The sequence below is a fragment of the Amblyomma americanum genome, chromosome 10 (assembly GCF_052857255.1).
Source record: "Amblyomma americanum isolate KBUSLIRL-KWMA chromosome 10, ASM5285725v1, whole genome shotgun sequence".
In the NCBI taxonomy this organism is placed as follows: Eukaryota; Metazoa; Arthropoda; class Arachnida; order Ixodida; family Ixodidae; genus Amblyomma; species Amblyomma americanum.
This window is the reverse complement of record NC_135506.1, coordinates 148,659,501-148,686,964: the sequence shown is the minus strand read 5'-3', so window position 1 is coordinate 148,686,964 and position 27,464 is coordinate 148,659,501. Positions and strand designations below refer to the sequence as shown.

General features: G+C 46.0%; 1 protein-coding gene across 3 annotated transcripts in view; it reads right to left on the bottom strand.

Moving 5' to 3' along the window:
• LOC144106297 (putative thiopurine S-methyltransferase) overlaps positions 1 to 27,464 on the bottom strand; it is a 452,029-nt gene that overhangs the window by 277,561 nt on the left and 147,004 nt on the right. The window lies entirely within an intron of this gene.

Genomic DNA, 27,464 nt, shown 5'->3' with positions numbered 1-27,464 from the left:
AGTCGGCTCTCGCCAACCATGGATATAAAGAAGTTAAGGAAAGACCAACTGCTGCTGTTGGCAGCTGAACTTGGTTTAGAGGTAAATCAAAGTATGAGGAAACCAGAAATTCGCCGCGCAATTGAAGAGGTGGAGTTTGAAGAGGACGAGATAACGGACGCTTGGGAAAAGATACTCCGAGCGGAGAAAGCGAAGGCAGATGAGCGAGAAAAGCAGAAAGAAAAAGTAGAAAGAGAAGCTCAGTTGGAAGCTAAGAGAGAGAGAACAAAAAGATTGAGCTCGAAATCGAGAAGGCAAGGCTCGAGGGAGCTAGGTTAGAACGGGGTGAAAGTGTCGTCACACCTCAGGGAGGTAATGTTAAGAAGACGAACTTGCTTCAGCCGTTCAAAGAAGGCGATGACATCGCTCTCTATACCTCGTCAATTTCGAGAGGATGTGCGAGAGACGGTCAATTAGCCGCGACATATGGCCAGAAAAGTTGCTGGCGTTGCTCCCAGGAGAACCTTCACAGGTTGTGGCTCGTTTGAGTTCTAGAGAAGCGGGTAACTATGATCTGGTGAGATCAAGCCTGCTCGCGAAGTGTAGGATTTCCACCGAAGAGTTCAGGAGGAGATTTCGGACCTTCAAGAAAGAATCCGAATGAATGTTTTTTGCAATTTGCCTGCACTTTAAATGACAACCTGATGCAGTGGGTAAAAGGCTCAAAGGCAGGTGATTATTTCAAAAAACTAAAAGATTTAGTTTGTCTGGAGCAGTTCTGTGAGACCTTGCCAGAAAACATCCGCTTGTGGGTCAGGGACCGGCAAGACGGACTGTCCGTGGAAAAAGCGGCGCAGCTTGCGGACGAGTATGTGGCAAGTCGCAGCTTTAGGCAGCCTAAGGTGGGTCAAGACTTCAGGAACGGGTACCAGGGGCAGAAATTGTATTCCAGAGAGCAGCAGAGGGCTTGTGGAGAAACGGACAAAGAACGTGGTTCGCTGCGCCCTGATACCTCACATAAGGCTCAGGAGTCTGGGAGTAAAGAAAGTGGTGCTCGCTGTTCAGGGATAAAAAGAAGGCCCTTAGCGTGCTATATTTGTAAAGAGCCAGGCCATTTTGCCCAAAACTGCACGAAAGAAAGGCCAGTGGTGGCCTCGTTGAGTGATCACCCTAACAACCATGACCTTCTGAAGCCGTACACTAGAGAGTTCATCATAAATGGACACAAATTCAGGGTACTGCGGGATTCGGCAGCCAACATGGATGTAGTCCATCCGAAATATATCTCCAAAGAAGACTATGTATCGGAGTGCGCAAGGATTCGTAAGGCAGTCAGTGAAGACTCGGTGTGTTTGCCGATGGTTAAGGTCGAAATTGTGGGGCCATTTGGCACCCGAAACACAGTAGCTGCTGTATCGAAGGCTCTTCCCGAAGGCTACCGTTATCTCTTTTCGAACAGTTCGGAGCAACTGCTGAACGAAAGGGGTTGCGCTTTCGCTGACGCCGAAGCCCAAGTAATGGCTCTTACTCGGGCTAAAGCGCGGCAATTTTCGCAGAAGCTTATCTACCAACGTAAGCTCGATATCGCAGAGAATTGCTACAGCTCTGTCACGACCGGAACATCATCTGTATTCATGATAATTGTCTTCTCAGCCCACCCCTCATGTAATGTCCCTCGTGGACCTTTGAGGAATAAATAAATAAATAAATAAATAATAATCAGGAGACAGCAACTGATGCCAGTGAACTAATTGATGCCAGGGTAGTCGGGGAGAAGGAGGAAAAGTGCCCCGTTGAAATGGCTGTACCTAGGGAAGACGAGTCTGGCGTAGCGCACAAGGCGCAGAGCAGTCAGCGCTCGAAAGGAATGGAAAGTGAATTTAAGACGTCGTTTGTCGCTCCTACTGAGCGCAGCCTTGATCAGCTGCTTGAAGTGAACAAGGAGAAGCTGAGGTCGGCACAGAAAAGCGACCCGACACTTAAGGTATTTAGAAATGACATGACAGAAGGCGTGTCATCACGGAACATTTCCTTCAGGGAGGAAAACGGTATTTTGTACCGTCACTACGAGGATAAACGAGGAAGGAAATTTGATCAGCTATTAGTGCCTGCTCGATATCGCAGGGAATTGCTACAGCTCTGTCACGACCGGAAGCGGGCAGAGTGGGTGAGGGAACAAACACGGGTTACTGACATCCTAGTCGAAATCAAGAGATAGAAATGGGCTTGGGCAGGGCATGTAATGAGAAGGCGAGGTAACCGCTGGTCCTTAAGGGTAACGGAGTGGATTCCAAGAGAAAGTAAGCGTAGCAGGGAGCGGCAGAAGGGTAGGTGGGCGGATGAGATTAAGAAGTTTGAAGGCAAAGGGTGGATGCAGCAGGCAAATGACAGGGTTAATTGGAGAGACATGGGAGAGGCCTTTTCCCTGCAGTGGGTGTAGTAAGGCTGAAGATCATGAGATGATGACGATGTCACGACAATTCATTGACTGGGCACCTTGGCGTAAACAAAACGAAAGCAAGGTTGCTTCAGGAATTTTACTGGCCAGGATGTTTCAGGGATGTTCAGGATTTTGTCCGAACCTGTGAGATTTGCCGAATGTGGCGAGTCCGTTCGCAGATAGCCTACGAAAGCACGAGGGTAATGTGGTCAACTGGACACGCGCCATACTGGAAGCCTTCCAAAATTTGAAGAATGCTCTGTCATCGCAACCAGTGCTGGTTTCACCAGATTCTTCTCGAGAGTTCATTCTCCAGTGCGATGCTAGTAACCGTGGCCTAGGTGTCGTGCTTTCTCAAATAAACGAAAAGAAACAAGAACATCCCGTGCTATTCCTCGGTCCGAAATTGACGCCGCGAGAGGAATCATACAGCACTTCTAAGAAAGAGTGCCTGCGCCTAGTATGTGCCATTCAAAGGCTGTCTGTCTACATCAAAGGTACAAAATTCACGGTCGAGACCGACTATTGCCATTTGTCATGGCTGAAGCAAATGCCGGGCAAGAACGGCAGACTCCTGAGATGGAGCCTCATATTGCAGAAGTACAACTTCGACGTGAAGTACAAAAAGGGAAGCGAGAACCGAAACGCAGACGGTGTGAGTGGAGGGTTCTGAGGTACGGGAAAATGAGACGCCGTTAAAGTAGCGCCTTAGCTCTCTGCGTCGCGATGTTGTTGTGTGTTTTGCCGTGTGTTGACGAGAGCTGAATACTTGGTAAGCGAAAACAGACAAGGAGAGGTTTTCTGGGAAAAGGCGTCTGGCAGTCGTTCGTCGCTTCACCACCATCGGCCAGGGGTTTCCACGGATGTGTATGGGTGCTTGTGTGTGCAAGTGAGCGCTTCCCTGTTGCCGTCCGGAACGCATTCTTTCGGCTCTGCATCTAGGGCCTTGGCGAAGGACTTCACCGGGGGGAGGAGTCTGTTGCGTTGCAAGACACTGCTGATCTGAGGGCCCGCGAGTTCCGGAAACTGTGCCGTGAACGCTCCGGCCTACCCTCGGCGCCGCAGGGTGCCGGCCTCGCCGCGGACGCGGGGCTCATGTTCAGCCGAGGACGCACCCCTCTCGGTCTTGACATGATTATGAGGGTCGCGAAGCGCGGCTGTTTCCCACTCGTCTCGCGTCGGAACTCGGGTTGGTCTGGATTCGGCCACCAAAGACGCCTCCTTCCTAGAACCCACAGCTTGGTCACGTGACCACGCCGTTCGAAAACGCGACCGTCAACGGACAAATAAAGTCTTCCTCCGGCAGCAGAAGAGAGCAGCTGCTCGGGGAGCCAGTCTGTACCTTCCAAGGGGCCCGGTTTTCTTCTTTTGGGTCAAAATCTCTAAATAAAGACCTTGACGGAGTCCGCAGCCCGTACCTCGCGTGGTCGAACACCAGTTGAAGGAGATGGTGTACTCGCCGGCGAGGAAGACACTGATGAGCAAGACACTGATGAGCAAGACAACGCTAGCAACAGTTCATTTCTACATCGTCTAGCCAGGTTGCAACCAAACACTACTACACGCCAGACACGTCACACGGAGCTCTGGAAAGTAAGGACGTTTCGCACAACATACGGCCTGCAAACAATACAGAATAAACTACCCCGGTTACTTAATGATTTAAATCATAAACATATCCAACTTGAAAAGGTGACGTTCAAAACACTCCGCCGGTATTTCAACATGTACTAGGACACTTCGCTTGCCATTCCTATTTACTCTGTCACGTTGTTGTTTACCCTGACTGTACCGCTTGTCTGTATTCACTTTGTTTTGAATTTTATTTGAAGCAAAATGTGCTTAATTTATCTGTTACTTTCGCTAAACTCATTGCCATCGCACATGAATGTTTCATTGCTTTTGTAAGTGCTTTCTAACTTCATTCTACCACATTTTCTGTATAATTTTATGTAGTTCTTGTGAGTGATTGTAATTGCAGATGTTTTCATGTTTTGTTCTATTTAGTTTTTGGATGAGACATGCCGTTTCATTGCGCCTATGATGCTGTCAAGTCTATAGGGGGGCCTCCGGCTTTGTCAAGCTGTCGCTTGTGACAGCTTTTACTGCGGGTCTCCCGCGCCATGTATTCATTAGGCGCAAATAAAACCATTATTATTATTATTATTATTATACTGTAGTGCGCCTGGTAGACGGCACCGCCTCCATCACACGCGTCTCAAGAGCGAGCGCGTAAGGCCCTGCAATACAACACCCGTCGAACCGCCAAGGGGTCTTAGAGAATGCGCTACGGCGCAGAGATCACTTGCGAGGCGCCCAGCATCGGATTTTGCACCCACCAATCACGCGGTGTGCGGCGAGCAGCGCAGAGCTCGGCGCGGCAACGAAAGGTGCGCCTGAGCAAGCGGAACGAACCAAAAAACTCGGTGCCTCGGACGGAGAAACGATCTACGCGAGCCAAACGTCGTGATCGGCACGGACAGCCGGGCCGCGACGCGCCATGAAGGCGGACACGGTCACACCCGGGGCTGACGCCCCGATGGGATCATCCTCTACTTCGCTTGGGACGCAGACGCATGACTCCTCGCCAGCAGCACGGCACACATCGCAGGGAACGCTTTCCCACCAGACGCGCTACGTCGCAGCGATCACGTCACAGGCGTCCCGCATCGCACGCTGCACCTAGGAATCGCGCTGTGAGCAGAAAGAGGAGCAGTGTGCGAATGACGCACGCTGCAAGTTGGAAGGGGAGAGAGAAGGCGAGAGTAGAAGCGCTGCCAGGCGCCTTGCCGAAACGAGCGGGACTCAAGCTGCAGTCGTAGATCGTCGGCACATGGTTCTCGCCAAACCCGATGACACTAACGCCAGCATAGCTTCGGCGCCGAACGAACGGGCCTCGACGGGCCAGAGCGGGCATCCAGGCACCCTAGGAGTCGCTGCCGTTGCGCTCCGTCCCTTGGGGCAGTGGGGTACATTGCGAGGAGAACCTGAGGAGTGCGAGGTGAGGATTTTCGCCCGCGGCCAAAGCCGTCGACGCCTACACCGGCTTTTCTGCGACACGAGCTCCTTAACGCTGTCGCGTTAAAACTGCCTCGATGTCGCCGCACTTCGCTTGCGATGCCATCCGATGGTGGTGACGCCTGTATTTCATTTCTGGCGTTTTGTAGATTTCAAAAGCTCCGTCTTCATTGCGATCACTGTGCCAACAGAACACGGTAATCTATGGATACAAGCAAACTTCAATTTGTCCTCTTGGTGTGTTTATTGCATTAACACCGGCTCTGGCTGCACAGTCTTTTCGGGCAGTGGTATAACTGGTAGGACAGACTTCATGGTTTACAATGTCTGAGCTACGCAAATAATATCAAGTTTAAACAATCTCCTCCAGCTGTTCGATTTTGTTCAGAAGGCTGCGCGCATTACTATTGATAATAGGAATGGTCGATGGAGGTTTCGAGTTTGCATGACTGGTTCTTCGTCCTTGTTTTGATTTTATGTAATTTCCGCCATGTGATTTTTACGACTGTCCCAGATGTATAAGAGTTTATTAAATTTCTCCTTAAATTTCTGCTTCTAGTCACGATAAATTTTCGTGCTTTCCCACAGCTGCTTTCTAACATTTCTTCATCTTTATCATCAGCCTGACTACGCTTACTGCAGGCCAATGACCTCTCCCATGTCTCTGCAATAAATCCTGTCCTTTGCCGGCTCCGGCCATCTTATCCGTGCAAACTTCTTAGTCTGATTCGCCCACCTAACTTCCACTCTGTTACTCTTACGGGCCAATGGCAGTTGTACTGACATTGTATTGGTAGTTGTATTATAGTGAGCACCAGTTGCAATCGCTGGAGCGTTGCAAGAACGCGCACAAGTAGCAACAAGGTTTCACTGCCGACGGAAACGGGAGCGCGGATGGCACACGCACACTGCACGCACAAGACACGAAACGTTCGCACTACACGCCGACGAACGCTCAGCAGAGCACGCCGTATTGAACCAATGGTGAAGGAACAGCGCGAATGCTCCTCATTGAACAGCGGCGGTCTCCCGTCGGCTCCGAGCAGTGTCGCAGTAGACGAAATGCCCGTGCTATCGTTGTCTCCAATAGCTTTCAAATCCTGGCACGCAAGCAGGTTTTTGCGCTGAATTCCACCTTGAGATATGGGTGAACGCAGTCAGTCAACGTCAGCCTGCGAGCGCCACTAAAACATAATCTCGAGCAGTTAAGGAAAGTACGCCTACGCCGCACCTCAAATAGTACGCCGCGGCCCGCTGCTGCCGCCCGGTTTGTAAACAGCAACTACGACGCCAAGCTGCCCGGACAAGATAGGCTCCCGATCGAGAAAAATCACGCCATCTCCTCCACACTTTTCTCCCAGGGAGTTGTATGGAAGGGGCCTCTCCTGTTTTTTTCCTCGTTCATGCTGTTTCCCCTCCGTCTCGACGCGGCCGACCATCATCAGCTATCAAGCCTCGTAAATAGCATATGGGTGATCATGCTGCCTCCTCGGTGAGCGGGAGTGGGAGTGAAAGCGTGTGGCAAGGGACTTAAACAATGTAGGGCCTCACCCGAATTGGCAGCTGCAAGGAAGGCCTTGACAGCTTCTTGACAGCGGCGAGGTCCGCCCATGTAGCGCGAGACCGAGCCGTCCGCGGAGTCGAGGGTTGGACGGAAACCCGTCTGGTACGTTAAGAAGAGGCAGAACACCGACCAAAATAAAAATGAACTCTTAAATGACGTTTCGGCTCCCGCACAGGAGCCTTCTTCACAAACAGGTACAGGCGTGAAATGCTCGCTATTTAAGCTTTAAAATGTCGGGGCACTAGGAAGTGCCCCGTCAGTGCGATTAAGAGTGTGTTCCATTGTTTGAATGATTTAGGATTCTAGATATAGACGGCTTTCGAGATTCTTTTCTGTTCTTAAAATGCGCGCAATGCTCCAATCTATGTCATGCTGCCTGCTTTCAGAATGTTCGGCGAGTGCATTTTACGAAGCTCTCTTGTTTGCAACATCATAATGGCGTTGTTTCAACATTTTGACAGAGTTCCCACTTTCACCCACATACACATGGTTACAGCCTCTGCACGGTGTACTGTACACTACGTCTGGAAAATTTTTCTTTTGGCAGCCAGTTTTTCACGTTGACGAGGGCTTGCCGCAACTCTTTCGCCGGCACGTGTGACATCTCAACGCCATAAGATCGCAAGATGCGCGCCAAGGTTTCGCTGATCCAGGGACATATGGCATAGGTGCACGCTTTATAGCGGCTGGGCCACTGTCAGATCGGGGGTCGCAACAATTTGCGTTCCACGGCGTTAACGAAAGGTAACGGGTAGCAACATTCGGAGAGGTCCTTCCGAACTCTTTGACGGTCGGTTTTCACGTCCTCTGGCTCTGTGCAGATGCGGTCTGCTCGACGAAAAAGTTAGGCAACCACTAATCTCTTCTGAGAGGCTGGGTGAAGGGAGTTAAAGTGATAATAGCCTCTTATAAGCCTGATCCGGCGGAAATGTCCGAACTCAACCTGAGCCTAAACTGCACGGTGGCACGGGTCCCAGGCCAAAAAAAAAAAAATTGCATGCGCGGTGCAGAACGCAATCAGCAAGGTGGAACCTTCCCGCCGCGAAGAAGCACGTACTCGGCGCTCTTTCCAAGCTGCGGCCGTTTCAGGCCTCCTCGACGCTATCTCCAGTTCAGCGCAACGCCATCAAACGACTCCGGGCTAATGCCAATTTGGTCATTCTACCAGCTGACAAAGCAAGTGTCACTGCTCTTTTCGACAATAACAAAATGCTGGCCCTGCTGAATGACCACCGTACTTACGTGCGTCTCAAGAAGGCCCCAACGGCAAAGATGCAGACACAGTTGCATAAAGGCTCCTTAATGTATACGTCATTATTCTCTTCGCGTGACGATGGGAGCTCTCCGTGGTGAAACCTTCACCTTGCGCTTCTTTAGCCCAATTTCGAATGAAATAAGCACCGCGGCATCTTCAGTAACGCCCGTTATGATGGCTAAAGCGTAACTTAACATTCTGGTTTTTCGTCGAGCAGACTGCATCGGCACAGAGCGAAAGGACGTGAAGGCCGACCGTCAAAGAGTTCGCAAGGACCTCTCAGAATGTGGCTACCCGTTGCCTTCCGCCAACGCTGTGAAATGCAGACTGTTGCGAACCAAACGTTCTGACAGTGGCCCAGCAGCTATAAAACGTCCAGCTGTTCCTTATGTGCCCGCAACCTTGGCGCGCATCTTGCGATCTTACCACGTTGAGGCTCCACACGCGCCGGCGAAAAAGTGAAATCGAATGTGCCATCTTTCTCCCTTTTGCCGACCAGCAATCATGAAATTGTTGCTATTAAGTTATCGCTTCCTTCTAATACAATCATTTTGATTGCATGCTACTGTCCTCCTGACTGCGACACTTCATTCCTTGACGAACTGTATTCAATCCTACTGGACCTCAAGGCCCGTTTTCTTCGTGCAATTGTTATTTACTTTGTGGCGACTTAAGCTTCCCTGACATTAAGTGGCCAGAGTTGACCGCACAGAGCGCCCATTTGAAGCAGTTTTTGGATATAGTGCTTACTCTCAAGCTTACTCATAAAGTTGACGTACCCACTCGGCACAACAATACTCCTGACGTTGTTCCTGTTTCTAACCCCGAATATATCTAGTCATTATCGTGTATTGCTGGCTTCAGCGATCATTGCACCTTATTGTTCAACTTCTCTGTGCCCGTCGCTACTCATCAACCATCAGTCAAGTATATTCGAGACTATAACAGGGCCCACATTGCAAGTATTATCTCAGAGTTAGACAACTTCCTCAATGATTTCAGTATGTGCTCCGCAGCGAGAACAGTAGTGATAATTGGTTACTATTCAAAAGAAAATTATTATCACTAATCGATATTTACGTCCCCTTGTATGTATTCGAGGCGACGCAAGCAGGCAGTGGTTTTCTAAAGCACTCAGAAAACATTCAAGGAAAAAGAAACGCCTCTTCCCTGTAGCTAAGCTCTTGGGCAGCCCACAACAGTGGGAAAGATATTTCTCGTGTATTCACGAATACACGAAACTTCTTCGAAAATCAAAAAAGAAATTTTATCATCGAGATCTGCAAAGCATCATTCACTCCAACCCCAAAAACTTCTGGAAACTTCTAACTTCAGGTGACAGGCCACCCCGCAATATCTCATTCCATCAGACCAACGCAGTGCAGTAATGAACCCACACTTTTTTTCTATTTTTACCCCCAAAGAACCTTCCTTAAATATCCCTGCCTAACAAAAGCTTCCGTTTTCTCAGATGCCGCCTCTTGCTGTCACTGCCAACGGCATTGCAACACTAACAGATAAGCTTAAGGTTTCAAGCTCCCCAGGACCCGATAATATACCTTCAAAGATACTGAGATGCACCAAGGATAGCTTAAGACAGTTTTGCAAATAATATTCAAGCAATCGATTGCTACAAGTTCAATTCCAGATTACTTTAAAGCAGGTAACCGGTCCGATCCTTCTAGCTACCGTCCGATTTCTTTAACATGCATCGCGTGCAAGCTGCTAAAACACATTATTAGTCAAGCACATCTTGTATGTGGGTCAGCACTAGGGGGTCCACATCTCTCTTTACTGTGCAATAATAGCTTTTCACCACCACTAGCCCGGTTCGAACCAAGGAACTGCGGCCTAGAAGCCGGGCGCCCTGACCACTGAGCCACCGCGGCGGGTACCTTTGTTCGAAACTTGTGGAATTATTTCCGACTGACGCAGGACGACTTGCGAAGCCGAGTTTCTGGCCAACCAGCTTCTTAAGCGATCGCGTAAAATGACAGCAAAGCACTTAGCAGGGCAAGTTGGTGCGTAGCTTCTAAAATTCAAGCGCAACAAAGACGGCACACAGAATAGGAAAACGACGGGACATGCGCTACTTGCAACACTTTATTCACTTCTGAAAGAGCTGACTAAATAGTCTGGGCTGAGAGTGGAAGCAACAGGTGACTGCTCCAGCGCGCGATCTCGAATGGGGAGGGAGGGGAGTACACAGATGATTCAGCAGAACCTAAAATATATAAAATAATTTACGTCCATATAAGGAACGCAAGTTTTTAGAGCATTCTTCCGCTTGCGTTTTTCGGTTCGATCGAGACCGCTTGCACGAAAAAAATAGTCTAGTTCCAGTGCCGCCTTATTCGCATCCTAAACCTTGTGTTGGTTTTGAGGAAAAGAAAGGAACTAAACTGGCTCCCTGAGTCAGTGGACACCTCATCCGCGCTCTGAGGCCTGTATCAGTGGTTTCCACCTGATGCGTTACGCGTAACGCGTTACACGGCTGCAGCAGTACCCCCTAAGTTGCTTCTACTTGTCGAAAGCTATTACACCTCTCGCTGTAATAACTCGACCTTTGCCCCGCACCGCGAGCGCGCCGATCACAAAATAGCCTTCGAAGAAATGAGCCTTGGAACATTATAAAGCTATTATAAAACTTCACGGGCCACTCCTGTTGTCCAAGAACACTGCAGTTTCCAAATGTGCCATGGTAGCCTGTTGTGCGTCTTTCACCGTGTATGCAGACAGTTGCGTGGAAGTTCAAACTGCAGTGCAGCAAAGTTAATTTGAAGTCAGTTTATGAAATACGCTGGATAAAAGGACAGCATAGTGTCCATTTTTTATATTTGATGACTCAGAAATACATATAAGCAAAGTGCATATAATGGTGCCCTAGTTATATATGCGTACTTTTTACGAATTCTCTCGTAATATCAACAAAAATTTTTTTTGAAATCATTGCCAGAAATTTTGGTTTATGGGCGTTTAAGATGCTTGAGTTTCGTTCGTAGCATGTGGTGAAGAACGCGGTCAAAAGCTTTTGAGAAATCCAGAAATATGGCATCCACCTGGTTGGCGACGTCAATATCGGATAGCAAGTCATTAGTAAATCCCGCTAACTGCCCATCGCGTGAGTATCCCTCGCGAAAGCCGTGCTAGTATTTGAAGATTATGTTATGCTCTTGTAGGCATATATGTTATAATTTGCGAATGTATGATGTGCTCCAGTAGTTTACAGACGGTACTAGTTAACGAAATGGGCCGGTAGATTAGAGATGTCCGATCGTCAGCTTTAAAAATTGGTATGACCTTGACAATGACTGAGAAAAAAGTGCGCATAAGATTACCGAAATGCTTTGTTATGCGCTTTTTACAAACTTGTTGTTGAAGCCAACGTGGTGAGATGCCGACGACATTTTGCTATTAATAAGTAGTGATATTTCATTTCATTTATTTCATGTATTTCATCCTTAAAGGCCCGAAGGCACTATATAACGAGGGGCTTACAAATAGGTTTGTGTAAATGCACTCATGATGAAAACATAGGCACAATGAACTTAACACTGGAACTGTAAACACTAAAAAAACACTAAAAAAGGAGGATCAAGCGGTTACAAAAAGGGTAATAAAAAAAGAAAAAAGCACAAAAATACTGGGAAAGAATACAGGAAAAAGTACAGGGCAACTACAAGTTCACGTGTTCTGAAAATGACTAGTGAGTTTCGCGCGAAATGTTTTGCGATCGTTGCATGAAACTATGTCGTTTGACAGGGCATTCCAATGGGTTATTGCGTCAGGAAAAAAAAGATCTGCTCATTGCTAAAGTACGGCTCTTGATGCTGGCTATGGAGTGGCTGTGGCTGAGGCGTCTTGATACCGGACTTCCTGATAATAATCTGCTGCATAACCATATCTGAAAGTGTACCTATGTTTGGGCAGGAGGAGGCGTTCTCGCGGGTGAATACAGACGAAAATGCGTTGTTTAATATCTGTGCGCACTCTGACTCAAGAACAATGGCACCTGTGCGATCAGTAAGCGCAATTTCAGCATGACTACGGGGGTTTATTACTTGCCAAAATTTTCTAGGGTTGTTAGTCAGCATAGATGATAGGTCATGCTTAAAAATGCGTCGACGAGAGGATTTGAGTAAGGTTGGTATTTTTTCTAATACTGCTTGTATTTAAGTCACGACGGTGTGTGATTGCTCTTGACTGCTTGCCTGTATAATCGCTTTTTTTGTTCTTTAAGCGTCGAAGTTGTTTCCTAAACCATGGTGCAGAATTGCAACTCGTAATTGTTATAACGGTTATACCTTATCAACAAAGGCGGAAAACACATTTTTGAACACAATCCAGTTTTGTTCAACTGTACGGGACGAGAAGCTAGAAGGAAAAACGTCAGTAAAGAGAGGTAGTTCAGCATTCATTCCATCGAAGTTAGCTTTGCTATAGGATTTAATTTTCTTATTAGTCACCTTCCTATCTTTCTCTGAACAAACAGTGTTTCCAGTAATGATGTCATGATCGGAGAGCCTCTTAAGATAACTGATGAAATGAAGAGTTGGACGAAAACTCGTCGGTCGGCTTGGTCATAAAGCGTGACATTCAAGACGCCGACCACAACAAAGAAAAGAACACACAAAAGACGTTTCGGCTCCCATGCGGGAGCCTTGTTCACAGTAAAAAACGAGAAGTGGGTGCGCGAGCTTATGTATGCTTGAAACGGAGGCGCAGGGAGCGTGCGTAAGCAGTTGTCAAATTTCCGCAGTTTCGGTTCAAGGTGTGACAGGTCGTTTGTATAATCAAAGATTCCAGGTGAAGGCGAGGGAATTTCCTCTTTTCTCCCGCAAGAACTTGTGCCTTGCCCCAGTCGATAATTTGCGGTTTCGATATGCAGTGTTCGGCGATAGCACTAGAATCCACTGCCCTGTTTTTAACGTCGTTTTTGTGATCTTTTAGGCACCTTTCGAAGTTGCCAGTTTCGCCAATGTAGACGCAGTCGCAGTCGGAGCAGGGAGTGCTGTAAACCAGGCCGGGATATTTTTCTGTTGGAAGAAAGTCCTTTACGTTGACCAAAGCATGTCGCAGTTTTCTGGTTGGGACGTGGCCAGTGTCAACATTGAAGGTGCGCAGAATGCATGCCAACGCCTCGCTGATTCCAGGGGTGTAGGGAACAGCGGCACGTTTCAGGGGGGAAGGCACAGCAGTTTCACGTTCTGGTCGAAATAGCTGTGTCGTCCCGTCATGGTTTACAGCATTCCCTGCTCCGACTGCGACTGTGTCTACATTGGTGACACTGGCGACTTCGAAAGGCGCATATAAAAGATCACAAAAACGACACTAAAACAGAAAAGTGAATTCCAGTGCTATCGCAGAACACTGCATATCGAAACAGCACATTATCGACTGGGGCAAGTCACAAGTTCTTGCGGGAGAAAAGAGGAAATTCCCTCGCCTTCACCTGGAATCTTTGATTATACAAACGACCCGTCACACCTTGAACCGAAACTGCGGAAATCTGACAACGGCTTACGCACGCTCCCTGGGCCCCCTTTTCAAGCATACATAAGGTCGCGCACCCGCTTCTCGTTTTTTACTGTGAACAAGGCTCCCGTATGGGAGCCGAAATCTCTTTTGTGTGTTCTTTTCTTTGTTGTGGTCGGTGTCTTCAATGTCACGTTTCAAGATAACTGATGTTGCTGCAAATGTCAGGAATATTAAGTATTAGATCAAGTATGCTAGAGCATGTGGGTGTGTGCCGTGTGGGTTTCATGGTGAGTTGAAATAACAAAAAATCTAAACATGACTGAAGAAATGTGCTCGATTCTCTTTCACTCGCCGCGGCATATAGTGTAGCCCAATTATTATGGGGGTAATTAAAGCCACCAAATATCAATAGAATACAATTTGGAAACCGGTTACACACTTCACTCGGAATGCGACAAAATTCTTCAGCGAAAACACTGCCCAAATCTGGGGGCCGACAAAAAACACTAATAAGTATGTCTCTACACACTAAACACAAATCAACCCAGATGGGTGTTTTTGGCTTCTCCTCTAGCGTCCTCCCAAATCGAGGTTCGATATACACCGTTAGACTTGGGGTAGATTTCAACACCAATAAATACGTAGGTCTTACGGTTGGCGAAGGGAGCAGATTGGGTGTATATTTTTACACCAAAAATACGAAGCACTTGCGGTTGACAATGGGAATATGTTTGGTGTAGATTTTTACACCAAAAAATACGATGCACTTCCGGTTAGCAATGGGAGGTTTCAACCGCGGCGGTACGCTGAGCGATGGCAGCGGTGTCGTAATTATGCAGGCGCCAAGATTTCGCAACGCCGGCATCTGGGAGGAGGAGGTGATGACAGCGCTACGTTTTTCTGTACTGCATTTTTGCTCTTTCTTACAAGGCTACTAGAACTGCTAACTATGTAGGCGGAACGGTGCTAGTTCGTTAATCACAATAATCAGGTTCGAATGCACTTTGTAATCATGAACAAAGCCCAATCGAACTTCAATGTTGATATAACAACCAGCCCCGTTCCCTCCATGCCGTTACGAAGTAGTACTGTAAGGAACAGGGCAAGAACGCTGGATACAAAGTGCGTCGGACCGCTGTCTTCACCTCCTTCTCCTGGATGCCTGCGTTGCACGATCGTGGCGCCATGCATACACACGACGTCGCAGTCACGTCGCAGCGTACTGCCGTACATCGCGGAAACAAAACGAGACCAGCGGCGGCGGCAAGGAAACATCTTTAATCTGACTCCGCTGAGTATACGGCACTTCTATGAAAAATACACAAACCATGGCTCCGGCCTAGCCGAAAGTATCTTGACGGGGTGGTTTGCAATGGGCAAGAAAAGCAGAGTTGGGGAGACGACAGGCAGTGAAACTGAAAACAAGACCATGGTAACGGATCTACGCGCCAAATTCCTGCAACACATTTTCCTTCTCTTAAAAGTATACCATCTCTTCACTGTGGTCCAAAAACCGAATTCCTGAAGTTAAAGAACCTGAATGGTGCACAAGCCACTTGCGAGCAGCTCCACATTGGACAAATAATGTTTGCCATCTCTCTGCGTTTAGAAGTTTTTAAAAAGAATGCATTTGTATATTGTATCCTTAAAATCCGTTCGTTACTCTCACTTATTTTTGCAGTCCATAATGGACCTTTTTAAAGAAAATTTTTAATTCCGTGCTCCACTCGCGCATTGAAAATATTTTTCGAGCATTTTCACCCAGCCTATAAGTCTTCAAAGTCGATAAAAGCAGGATTCGCCGTAATGATTACACAAAAATGTTGCATATAGCTTGTGCTCCGTGGTTTTATTTTCGAACAAAGATATAGTTCTTGGATTTTACCTTCACAGTGCAAGGTAGCTGTGTAAGTTTGTTAGACATCTTTTTTCCGAGACTGCAGTTTTAAGCACTTTGCAGAACATTGTTACTAGCACGTCCTCAAAATGCTGTTCGCAATTTAACTTACGCATGCGACTTATTAATTCCATTGGATGTTCGAAAATACTGAATTACACAGACAACCGCTACAAATAGCACTGGATTATCACAAATGTCAGTTACTAACCTACTCACATATCTGAAATATTAACACCAGCAGCATTAAAAGGCTGCTTAACATGTCAAGCTTATTCAATTGAAAAGAAATTGAAGAGCCTGCGTAAAGTAAAGAAAAGGTCACAAAGACCTGTAGATTACAATATTATTTTTTTAAATGGAGGAGAATAAACAGCATTTGAAACCACAATTCTTGGGCAGGTATTAGAGATAGGGACTAACTTGAAATCAGCACCGAAAAGTAATCAAAACGATACAATAACAAATCTTAAAAAATGCAGAGTTGACTTGAAAACTTCTTTGCTACACTGCAGGCTAACTGGTGCTGTCAGATAAGATTAGCTAAAAAAAATATTATGCACCAGACAATCTCCAGTGCCTAATCCCAAGTGGCTAACTTCAAGATGCAGATTACAAACTACAGTAAAAGAAATACTAAACAGACATCCTAAAGCACCCCACTAAATTTACAGTAAAATATCACAGGTATCCAACCTCTAATGTTTGTGTTTGTTCTTGAGAAACACATAGGATGAACATAACCTTAGAAAACGTATACAATACATTCAATTTAACACACAATCACATAAAAAGAACACAAAACAAAACTTTACACTCAATATATGAAGGCCTATGCTCTAGAGAAATTTATGTGCCCCGAAAGATATGTTAGCCACCCATTTGAAGGAGCCTGTCGCAAATAAAATGCAGCACTCATAACTTATATGGAAAAAATTAGTATACAGAAACACATGCACACGTGCTTTTCAATCTAGCTAACAAGTAATGACTAATGCTGAAACACAAGGAATTAGTCAACCTGGTATTACGTGACTGTGCGTACTACAAGCAAAGCAAAAACACATGGGTTAAGCTCAAAGCGCTAAGGACACATGCATTCTGTTTGATCGGGAGAAAGGCATTCATCACCTCTACTTTAGTACGATGTAAAGAAAAATTCCAGAAAAGTTCCCACGGCAACTGATCAGACTAAGGACTAGTAACTTCGTGGTTAAATAAGTAATTGAATTTCTGAATACCTGTGTCTAAGCACATATTTGCTTGAAAACTTAATTGTTCACCAAATCCATTATCACCATTATTTTTTCTAATTAAAGGATGTGTATAAATGCTAGCAAATGTGTCATGTGGCAGAACAGGAAGTCTATTAAAAAACAAAAAATTGAAAAATGCTGACAGTGCTCCCAGGAAGCTGCCCGGGCTAGATGCAAAAAGATAAAAACCATGACTAGCCCATGCAGGGACAAGAAACCAGTGGGGGTGATCATTCTTAGGGTCAACGAAATGTTGCTGTTCCTGTTTGTCATGTCTTTCCATGCTGTCACATAATGAGAGTATAGCATTTGTCAAAGTTTAGAGCCCAAGGAATTCGTTCCTGAGCCTTGTTGTGCATCGCTAGCATTCCATATCTCTTGAAGGTACAGAAAATCGCGCCCTGACCACCGTGAATGTTGGACATCCATGGATGCTCAGAGGCCTTATAACATGGCTTAGAAGCCAAACCCTTTGGCTCTGTACTTTTTGACAAAGGCTATACATCAGTTTTCTCACAGATTCATGCTGATATTGTTTTCCTTTTTCTTCGCTCTGGCCAACTGTATCATGTTAACATTGATAAGTTACTAGCAGCGCAGTTTGTGTTCCACTACCAGTGTTCTAAACAGTACTAAAAAACTAGACATGTAAAACATGTACAGGCAGATAGAAGAGGCAGCTATGAAGGAAAGACAAAGTGGTTTTTAACAACTGATGAGCTCAAAACCATCGAAGCGTGGTTTATTTTGAGCCAAGTATCTAGAAGCACTCTCAAGAAAGGTCAGCAGACAGAGTGCCTTCTTTAGATTTTCCAAACGGAACACCCAGAAGACTGCAAACCGCCGAATCCCCACAGAAGCGATGGGGTTTTCACTACAGGGTGATGGCCAATGAACAGGAAAACTGTGCCTTGATAGGTGAGGAGGCATGGTGTAAGTGCTTGGTCCTGCAAAATTAAAAACGAAATATCACTGACATTTCTAACACTTGTAGGAGTGCAAAAAAATACTGTCGCATTTCAGTATAATGCACATTATGACTACACTATCCTAGGGATGAATTCATGAGGGGTGGTCTCCCCTCCTCAAAGTGAGAAATTTTACATAGAAAAACCATGCTCAACGCAATTTTTTCAAGAATAAAATCAAAGAAATGCGATGTTCAAACATGTCACTGACCGATTTTTAAAGATAATGGTAAACAGGCTAATGTACTTGGAGCTATCAACACTGTCTAGCTTCAATTTCATTGGCCATCACTATGTGCAGGAGACCTTGGTGACAAGTTTTGTATCAAAACTTTTTCATTCATGATTCGTTAGTATGGATGAATCACTTTGCGAGAATTTTGCTCGGAAACCAAATTGTCCATATTACAGAGGTGCGACTGTATATATGATTTGTCCATTAGAGCCATGATCACATTTAGTGGGCCACCACAACTATTCAAAAGTTAAACAAAATGCTGCAATGGCCTCCCTGCCAAAGATTTAAAAACCATATTCTAGCTATAAGACAACTGAGCTGCTCAATCTCATTTAATTGCAACCAGTGCAGCAACAGCCTAACTGTAATCGAACTAGAGGCTAAAGAAACAATGGTGAGCCACTGCTCATAAGGGAGCATGATACAAAGTGCGTATTCGAAACGTACAGCTGCACACCAAAGCTACCACTCTTACTTTATCCGTGACATTTGATACATATGGCGAATACAGGAATTTTTGCTGAGCATCGAAAAAGCAAATGTTCTATAGGGAATCATCTTTTGAGCACCTATAACAGCCCAGGAAGCAACAATCAGTACTCCCCATGAATTATATTTGCGTGTGTATAATGAAGACCTAAAAATACAAAACTGGTATGGTGTTGTTCAAAGTGTATATCGCCATTATACACAGCTTGTGATGTAGCACTCCACAATGATCGGATGCCATCGAAGACTACAACACAAAACACTCTTTTCCAACTGAAAATAAAAAAATAGCTGCACCGTATCCAGACCTCATTACCATTTGTCAAAAAAAAGGAAAAAAACAACAGTCGCAAAAGCAAATAATGGTGATCGCCTCTCCATAATTTCGTGCGAGTCTAAAGAAACCACTACCGTCTCAACATTAGATTATCGGTTAGTTGAAAAGAGTGGTAGTGAACACGTGTGAAAATGAGACAGTAGCAACGCAAATCCCAAAATAGCATCGTGTCAGTACGCTGTATCTGGTTTAGTCATGAATTAAAGACTCTATTTTCAGAACTGAGCATAGTTGCTGCAGTTACACTGGCTTCTTATTCCTACTATTGTCTTTTTTTAATTGCACAAGTAACTATGCCTGAATTTTAAAGAAAATTCATCATTTCATCATCATCATCATTTATTAACCCTTAAGGGTCCCGTCAGGGACATTACATAAGGGGGGGGTGGTACAGGGGTGTTCAGCCGTCATACATGAATATAAATAGAATGAATATAAATATAGAAGGAATATAAAAATACAGAAAAATATAGAAAATATAGAATAGAAAAAAAAGTAGAACAAGACGAAAAAAGACAGAAGTAACAAATTCAAATAATCACGTCATGACAGAGTGTAGCAGAAATATAAACAAAAACAAATTGCAACTTTGGAAGTAGCACAGGATGGTCAGTTAGCAGGGCTTGGAAGTTGGCATAGGGTGCAGGAAAAAATTATTTGTCGTTGAGATGGTCGATTAGGAGCTGTCTGAATCTGGAAGGATTAGTCTCAATGATAATGTGTTCGGGGAGGTTATTCCAGCTTTCTATAGCACTGGGAAGGAAAGATTTATTGAAATAATTGGTGGAGCCGTGCAAACGCTGTATGCTTAAGGAGTTAAATAAACGACGAGATGATCGTACCGGAGCTCGTAGAAGGTTTTCTCGAAGTGCTGGAAAGTTAAAGTACAGTTTGTGAAAAAAACAAAGAATTGAATTTTTCCTGTGAAAGGCTAATGACTTGATGCCGAGGGATGATTTCAACGCTGTGATGCTGAGCTGAGATTTATACTGTGAGGTGATGAAGCGTGCTGCCCGATTCTGGATGGCTTCGAGTGAATCTATCAATTAGGCTTGGTGAGGATTCCATATTGTTGAGGCGTATTCTAGTTTAGTTCGAATGTATGTTTCATATGCTAGTTGTCTGGTGGCTGCCGTGGACATGGAAAGTGATCGCCTGATGAATCCGAGTGATCTGGAGGCACTAGCACATAGTTTCGTGATGTGATTAGCCCAGGTTAGGTTGGTTGTTATCTCGATGCCGAGGTACCGGTATGAATTAGTTTGAGACAGCGCTATGGAGTTCAGGGAGTACGAAAAATGAAGAATCGAACCTTTACGTGAGATGTGCATGAACTTACATTTAGAAACGTTGAGCTGCATTAGCCAGTCGGAACACCACTTCTGAATTCGGCCTAGGTCATCCTGTAATAATTCCTGATCACTGCTATTGTTGATGCGGCGATAAATGACGCAGTCATCCGCAAAGAGACGGACAGATGATAAAATACCAGATGGCAAATCGTTGATGAAGATTAAAAAGAGTAATGGAGCAAGAACCGATCCTTGGGGAACCCCGGAGATTACACTAGTAGTTTAAGATGCATGACTGGCGATGACGGTGATTTGCAAGCGGTTGATTAAGAAACAGTGGATCCAGGATAAGACAAGCGGGTCAAGTGACAGAGCTGAGAGTTTGGAAAAGAGACGCTGGTGAGGGACGCGATCGAATGCCTTGGCGAAATCTAAATAAATTATATCGGTTTGGAAGGCAGAGTCTAGATTTAGGTGAAGATCAGTTGTAAGTTCGAACAACTGAGTTTCGCACGAAAAACCTGCCCTGAAACCATGCTGATTGGGAAAGAAGAAACGGTTGTGGTCAAGGTGAGATGCGATGTGCGAGTATATTATATGTTCGAAAAGTTTACAAGAGATACATGTCAGTGAAATTGGTCGATAGTTTGAGGGGTCGGAGCGATCTGCAGCTTTGAAAACTGGGACAACTTTGCTTAATTTCCAGTCGTCTGGAATCTGACTAGTGTTAAGAGACTGGGCAAAAATGAGTTGTAAGATTTGGCTCGTGAAATATTTAGTTGCTTTAAAAATCTTAGCAGGGAGGTTGTCTGGTCCAGGGGAAGTGGACATCTTTAGATTATCTATGAGTTTTAAAATTCCTTGGGGGTCAGCAGCTCCTTAATGTCACTGTTTGCATCCTGCCTCTTTGCAAGATAACGAAACACCAGGGCTTTGTGCCAGCCCCATTCTAAAAAAATCGCAAAACCCAAGCTTTTCTAAGGCTCGTGACATCAATGACTAAATTTGCGCAAATTCTGTGTCTAAAAGGTAGTCATCAGATGCTCAGACAAATACTGAGCTTGTATTTTCGTACAAAAATTTCAGTTCCTGCCTATGTCCACCAATAATTTGCACAAAAGTACCTACAAGTGTTGCAGGGGGCATCTTTCTTTGCAACTTAACTCTGAACTGTTTGGTATTGCTTGTAGATTAAACTGATGCAACCTTGGAGTTCTTCATAGATTAGAACCTGTATAGAACAATGTCCAGTCAGGTTTGATACCAAACAAATTATTACGAACAAAATGTATGTCGTTCGAATTACTGGCTCCAATAATGATAGGTGAGCAAGGCAATGAAGTATGTGATGTTTTGAAATTAAAGCAGCTGTTATATTTTCACAAATAGTGACAGCACGTTTATACAGCACCCACCGAAGTTATGCCGCAACGAACCGCAGAACATAAGGCAAGAACTGACAGCCGTTGCTTTCTTGCTTTCACTCGCGTTCCAGTGACAGATTGCGCCATTGACTGAAAGCAACAAATAATCAGATTGGAATTCTAAATGTGGCGGCCGAATCTATGACAGCAGAATACAAGTATGCACTTCAGAAGCTTTGAGCACATTCATTTGCTGCGAAGCGCACGATAAGCAAAATTATGTTTTTTTGTGGGGAACCATGGCATTTTAGAAAAAGCAACCTGATTGTTTTTAATGTTAATAACGATGCCGCATACCTCGTTCTGCGAACATGCATGAAATTAAGAGTGGCCAAAAATGCTGCACATATCTAAACTAAAATTACACAAATGCTTCGGAGGGCACTAAAATAAAAATGCCGAAAACCTACAGCCGCTTTCAAGGTGTACTTCAGTGCATACGAAAGCAGACTTGTACAGAGCGCTCGTGTGGTGCTTTGCGGAATGAAGGCGAACTTATAACGCAGGCAGTGGGATTGACTGACAATGCAGGTGCTCAAGCGCTGGCGCATAGTCATATAAAACAACCCATACACTGGCAGCGCATCGTCAAAAAAACTGCGCTAATGTTTTGCTCCATTTCGCAGCACAGTGCTTCAGCGCTCCACACAAGCCTGCTCACGTCTTATCGTACAACGATATTTAAGATGCAAAATCACTCACCATGACGGCGAGACGGATGTGAGACGGCAGGGATTCAAAAATATCCTTCCGGGCAGCTGTGTCGAGGTAGAAATTTCTCTCCCACTGGCCAAGGGCGCGGCAAAGCCAGCGCTTGTCTCAATTCGCTCACAGCGGCGCATAGCGCTATTTGCAAACCAGTCGTCGTTTACGATATCCACTTCAGTGAACTCGGTTAAGCATCCATCTCTCCTTTCTCCGTCGCGCATCGAAAAGCAGCAGTGTCAAGCGCGAAGTCGCCGCTCACGATATCCGTTCAAAGAGAGGCTGCAGACAACCCGCCGCGCTCAATTCTGCGACGCAATCCGAGACGGCCCCGCTGGCGCTGCTAGGCCTGCCTAGCGCCTAGGTCAAGGGTGTGACATTCCCGTAGAGCCAATGGGGACGATTTTGAAATGCGACGGTGGCGGTGCCTGGGAGTTGGCGGTAAAAACATAAATTGCTCAAAACTTTGCTCGCTATGCTTGCGCCGGTCGCTGTCGTCTGCTGCCACTGCGCTGCAGCGTTGCCCGCGGCGGCACTGGCGGCGCAGACGCGTTGTGTCATTGACTCCAGCCGCGTTTGCTGCCAGATACCAGGATCGCTGCAATCGTTCCGACCGTGGCGACACTTATGGCGCGGACGCGCAACTTGCAACATGCCACAGCACTGCCTAGGTCAAGGCCGCTCACAGTGGGCCTCTTCGATTATCCACCTCTGGCAGCCCGCAGGCAGCCCGCGGGCTACCAGAGCGCGCCGCCAGGCGCTCGATTTTCTCGGGCTGCTCCGCCCACTTCCGGTGGCTACCCAGAACGCGTTCGATTTTCTCTGGCTGGGCGGTTTCGGGCTGCCAGCTGGCAGCCAGACTCGCCAGGACGATTTTGTGCTGGCAGCGTCGTCTGCTAGTTCCACAGCTCACCGCTCTGGCGGCTAGCAGACGACAAAATGGAGGGAGGCGCATTCGCGACAGCTTGGGTGGTTAATAGCTAGGGCGCAGAAACAGCGTTCGCGTTCGTATCTGTGCTGTTTTCCTAACCGTATCTTATTTCGAGTGGAATCTCCGAGCCGTATCCTGTTTACTCGTTTCAACTGACGCTTCCTATTTCGGCATCTCCGCGCGGCGTCTCGCGCGAAGCGTTGTTTCCTCTCTTGATTACTTGAGAAGATAGGTTGGTTTCCGGTCGTATTTTATTTTACTATGTTCACGTCGGCATCTCTCTAAACTGCATGCATGCATGAGTGCTCTTGTACGCTGGCTTGCAGCTGTTAACCTTCTCTTCTTGCGGCGTCTACGATATATCTATTCCTGAATCAGCCGTATTTATCTTTGTTGCGTGTCTTGCAGGTTCAGCGGACGCTCCCGATTTGTTTTTCGAACGACGATGGCCGCGCTTCGGATATCATATCGCAAATTTCGGCAGTTCTGCGTGGCGTCTCAAACGGGCGCGCCGTTATCTCTCTCAAACTCGTTAGCGCGCTTATATCTTTTCGTTTGCGCGGCGGGTACAGCTGTATTGTATATATTTGCTTTTTTTTCTCTTGCAGGCTCAGCGACCGCTAACGACGCCTGTTTCGTTCGCACCTCTGGGTTTCGGCTCGATCGTATCGGCATGCGCGCTCCGAGCGTCCCGTACACACGCGTGAGACGCGGTTCACGAGATAATTAACGGATGCATCGTATATATGAGACACGGGCGTCTGATATACGATATGCACCCGTTATCTCGTGAACTCCACGCGGTTGGTTTCCGGTCTTGTTTTATTGCAACACATGTACGCGCGTGTCGGCGCCCTCCTCTGATGTGCATGCAAGCATATGTGCCGGCGTGCATGCGTTGTAGCGCTTTTTGCTGCTGGCTTAAGTGGTATCTAATTCTTAGTTTGTGGCGTCTACGATATCGATATCTCTCTTCTGGTATCAACATATCTTAAATTTGGTTCGTCTCTTGCAGAGGTTGAGCGATATCGTTCTGTTTCGGACAGCACTTCGGCATCCAGCTCTGCTCGGCACCCGTGCGGCATCACTTTGGTGCCGACATGCATGCGTGCGCGTGTAAGCTTACGGGTAGTATCTTATTCTGTTTATTTGGCGGTTTACGTATGTCTAGCAGGAGTCATTCGTTCTGCATGCTATCTTTTGCATCTTCTTCGACCCTTATTTATACGTCACCTCCCTTCCAACGCTTTCACTTCATACGTTCATTTCGGAGGAGATGGCCGCGCCGCTGAGAATCATCTTGGAAGGTGTGGAGAGAGAAATTTTTGAGGCAGTCGACGACACCGGTGCACCCATTGTCCACGGAAACCAGCGCCTTTATGCGACAGCAGGTACATACGTACGTGTACCTTTCTCGCTTGTATGTATATGCAATATTTGATCAGTACTTAATGCGCAACATATATATGCTCTCCTTTGGTTGCATGATGACCTCATGAAAAGTGTAAAAATGTGCATCGCTGATTACAACAATGAAACTGATTTTATTGCTAGATGTGGTGTGTCCCTTGAGAGCTTCTTAGATATTCTGTCTTTTTACCTCCGTTCAACTGTCATTGAATGGAAAGGGAAATCGTTTGCGCAGAATGATGGAGTGTGCATAGGGTCTAAAGTAGCACCTGTGTTAGCCAATATCTTCCTTGCCAGGGTAGACAGATCCATAGACAGGAGATGTGACGGGTTGGTTCTGAGGATTTTTCGGTATGTCGATGATTATATTGTTTTTGTTAAGAAGGGTTACTTGACGCGTAGCGTGGTAGATGTACTGAAGGTTTTCAGAGAATGTGCGATGGGACTAACTTTCACGACTGAACTTCCTAAACAAGATGTACTTCAATTTCTGGACTTAAGACTTGTTGGAAGAGCGTCATGTGTGTTGGGAATACTTCCCTCGCTCTACCAAGTCTTTTCTAAATTACCAATCAAGCCACACAAAACTAGTAAAAAATGGCATTGTTTTTTCTAGCCTGAAATCTGCCATGAACAAGTCATGTCTTGAAAGAATCAATGAAAGTATTTTGCGTCAAGTTGGCCGATTAAAATCTAGCGGTTACCCTTCTCATGTGATTTCCAGGGAATGCGATAAGCTTCTTAGATGGATCAAGAGCGGGGATAAGCCAAAAAGGGAAAAAAAGAAGTTTATGGTGGTGCCATACACGCATGGTATGGGGCATGGTTTGAAGAATGTTGCGGCGAGATACGATGTTGATGTGGTCTTTTCAGCGCCTAAAAAATTTAGAGGTGTTTGCAGGCAGGTGGAAGAGAAGGCTAAGGCAACAACCGCGAAGAAAAAGACTGGGGGTTGTCAGACCAACCATAAGAGCCCTTTTGTGCCCTGTAATGTGGGGGTTGTCTACAGGATTCCGTGCACTTGCGGGTTGGGTTATATTGGCCAGACAGGACGTTGCATCAACGCTCGTCTTAGTGAGCACCACAGGTCCCGAGATAATGGGTCTTCTTGTAACCTTGCCCGCCACTGGAGAGAAGGTACTTGCACCCCTCTGTTGTCTAACACCGTCATCCTAGGAAAACATAATGACAGCCTAACGCGGGAAATTTTGGAGGCTTTTCACATCCGCTTGGAACCTGATAGCTGCATTAGTGATCCTTCTGTCACACTAACTGATAACGAGATGATGTTTTTATCCGGCCAAGATGTGTAGTCTCGCGCTCGTGCTGATTGTCACCTTTGTGGGCATGATTAGCAGCTTTGTGTCGTTTTTCTTTTGGTTTTTTCCCTCTTGTTTGTGTTTGGCGTTCTTAGTATTTAAGATGCTTGGACGTGAATTAAAAATCTAGTTGCGAGTCAGCGCTTGTGGTGTCCTTTCTTCGTTGTGTCCCGTTGTTTTATTGCGCTGTTCAAATATGAATCAATACCAACTCGCCCAGTTCGCAGCTTTAATGAATGTAGTAGCTGTAATGGCTACACAGGATAAGTTTTTTTTTATTATTGCCAACAGAACACCGCCGCCTCTCCGATTCACCCTGTCGCAGCGAAATATATTGAACGTTGCCTGAGTAAAAAAAATTTTGTCGTCAGGAACGTTGTAAGCCATGTTTCCGTGAGCGCGATTAATGATGCAGAACATGAGTCGATGAGCGAGGAAATAGGAACGGCTTTCGAGAGGATACTTCTGACATTTGTATTAAAAAAAATAACGCGTTATCATGACTATGCTTATCAAGTTGCGATAGGGAAGAGTTACATGTATGTGGTGAGGCAGGTAGGTAATTGGGCCAGTGATCGGGACTTGCAGAGGTCCGAACTTCTACTTGTGCCGCATTATTTCTTGAGGCTTCCAAGCAAACTGCGCAGTTGCCGTCTGTGTCCGAGACATAAATATTACCGTTTATAAACAGCTTGTTGAAAACAAGGCGGGGACGGTCGCACTCCTTCTTTATCGACTTCGAGAACTGCCAAAGTTTTCGACGCTTATCGCGCACATCAACCGAGTAGTCACATGCTATCCTGAAACCAGTATTCTTAAGCTTGTTGCCGTTGCTTAGCCAACTGTCGATTTCGTTTTCATCGTTAAATTTCGCTATTAGTGGTCGATTTTTATCAGTTGAATAGCGGCCGACGACGGTGGGCCCTTGCAATAGACTGGACTGAAACACCTAGCTTATTTTGACAGAATTCACGAACAAGACCCTCGGTGTCTTCCTACGTTTCTGAACAGTCGGAATCTTTAACGCCAAAGAACAATGCATTCGACTTTCTTGAACCGTTTTCCAGGACATCAATTTTTTCTTGGAGTTTGCGAACATCGCTGTTGCAGGCCTCGGGGAGCTGCTTACAAGAGACAGGCACAAGCTTGGTTTCCAGTTCATCAGCACGTTTAGTTAGCGTGTCTAAGTCAATTTTAAGGGCGATATGCATTTCTAAAACTTCATTAACTGATTCGAGAAGGCTTGCACTATTTGTCTCAAGACGCTGAATTGCATTTCACTCTGAGTCAAGCTTATCCTCTTGCGCCTTGGTCATCGGATTAGTGTTCGCCTCAATATCACCAGCTAACAGCAAAGGGCGACACAAGTACAATGCCGCTGAACGAAAACGCTTGCAAGAATCGAGTGGCCACGATACCGCAATAAGACAGACATTGTTGTCGCGAAAAGCGCGTAGGCACCGA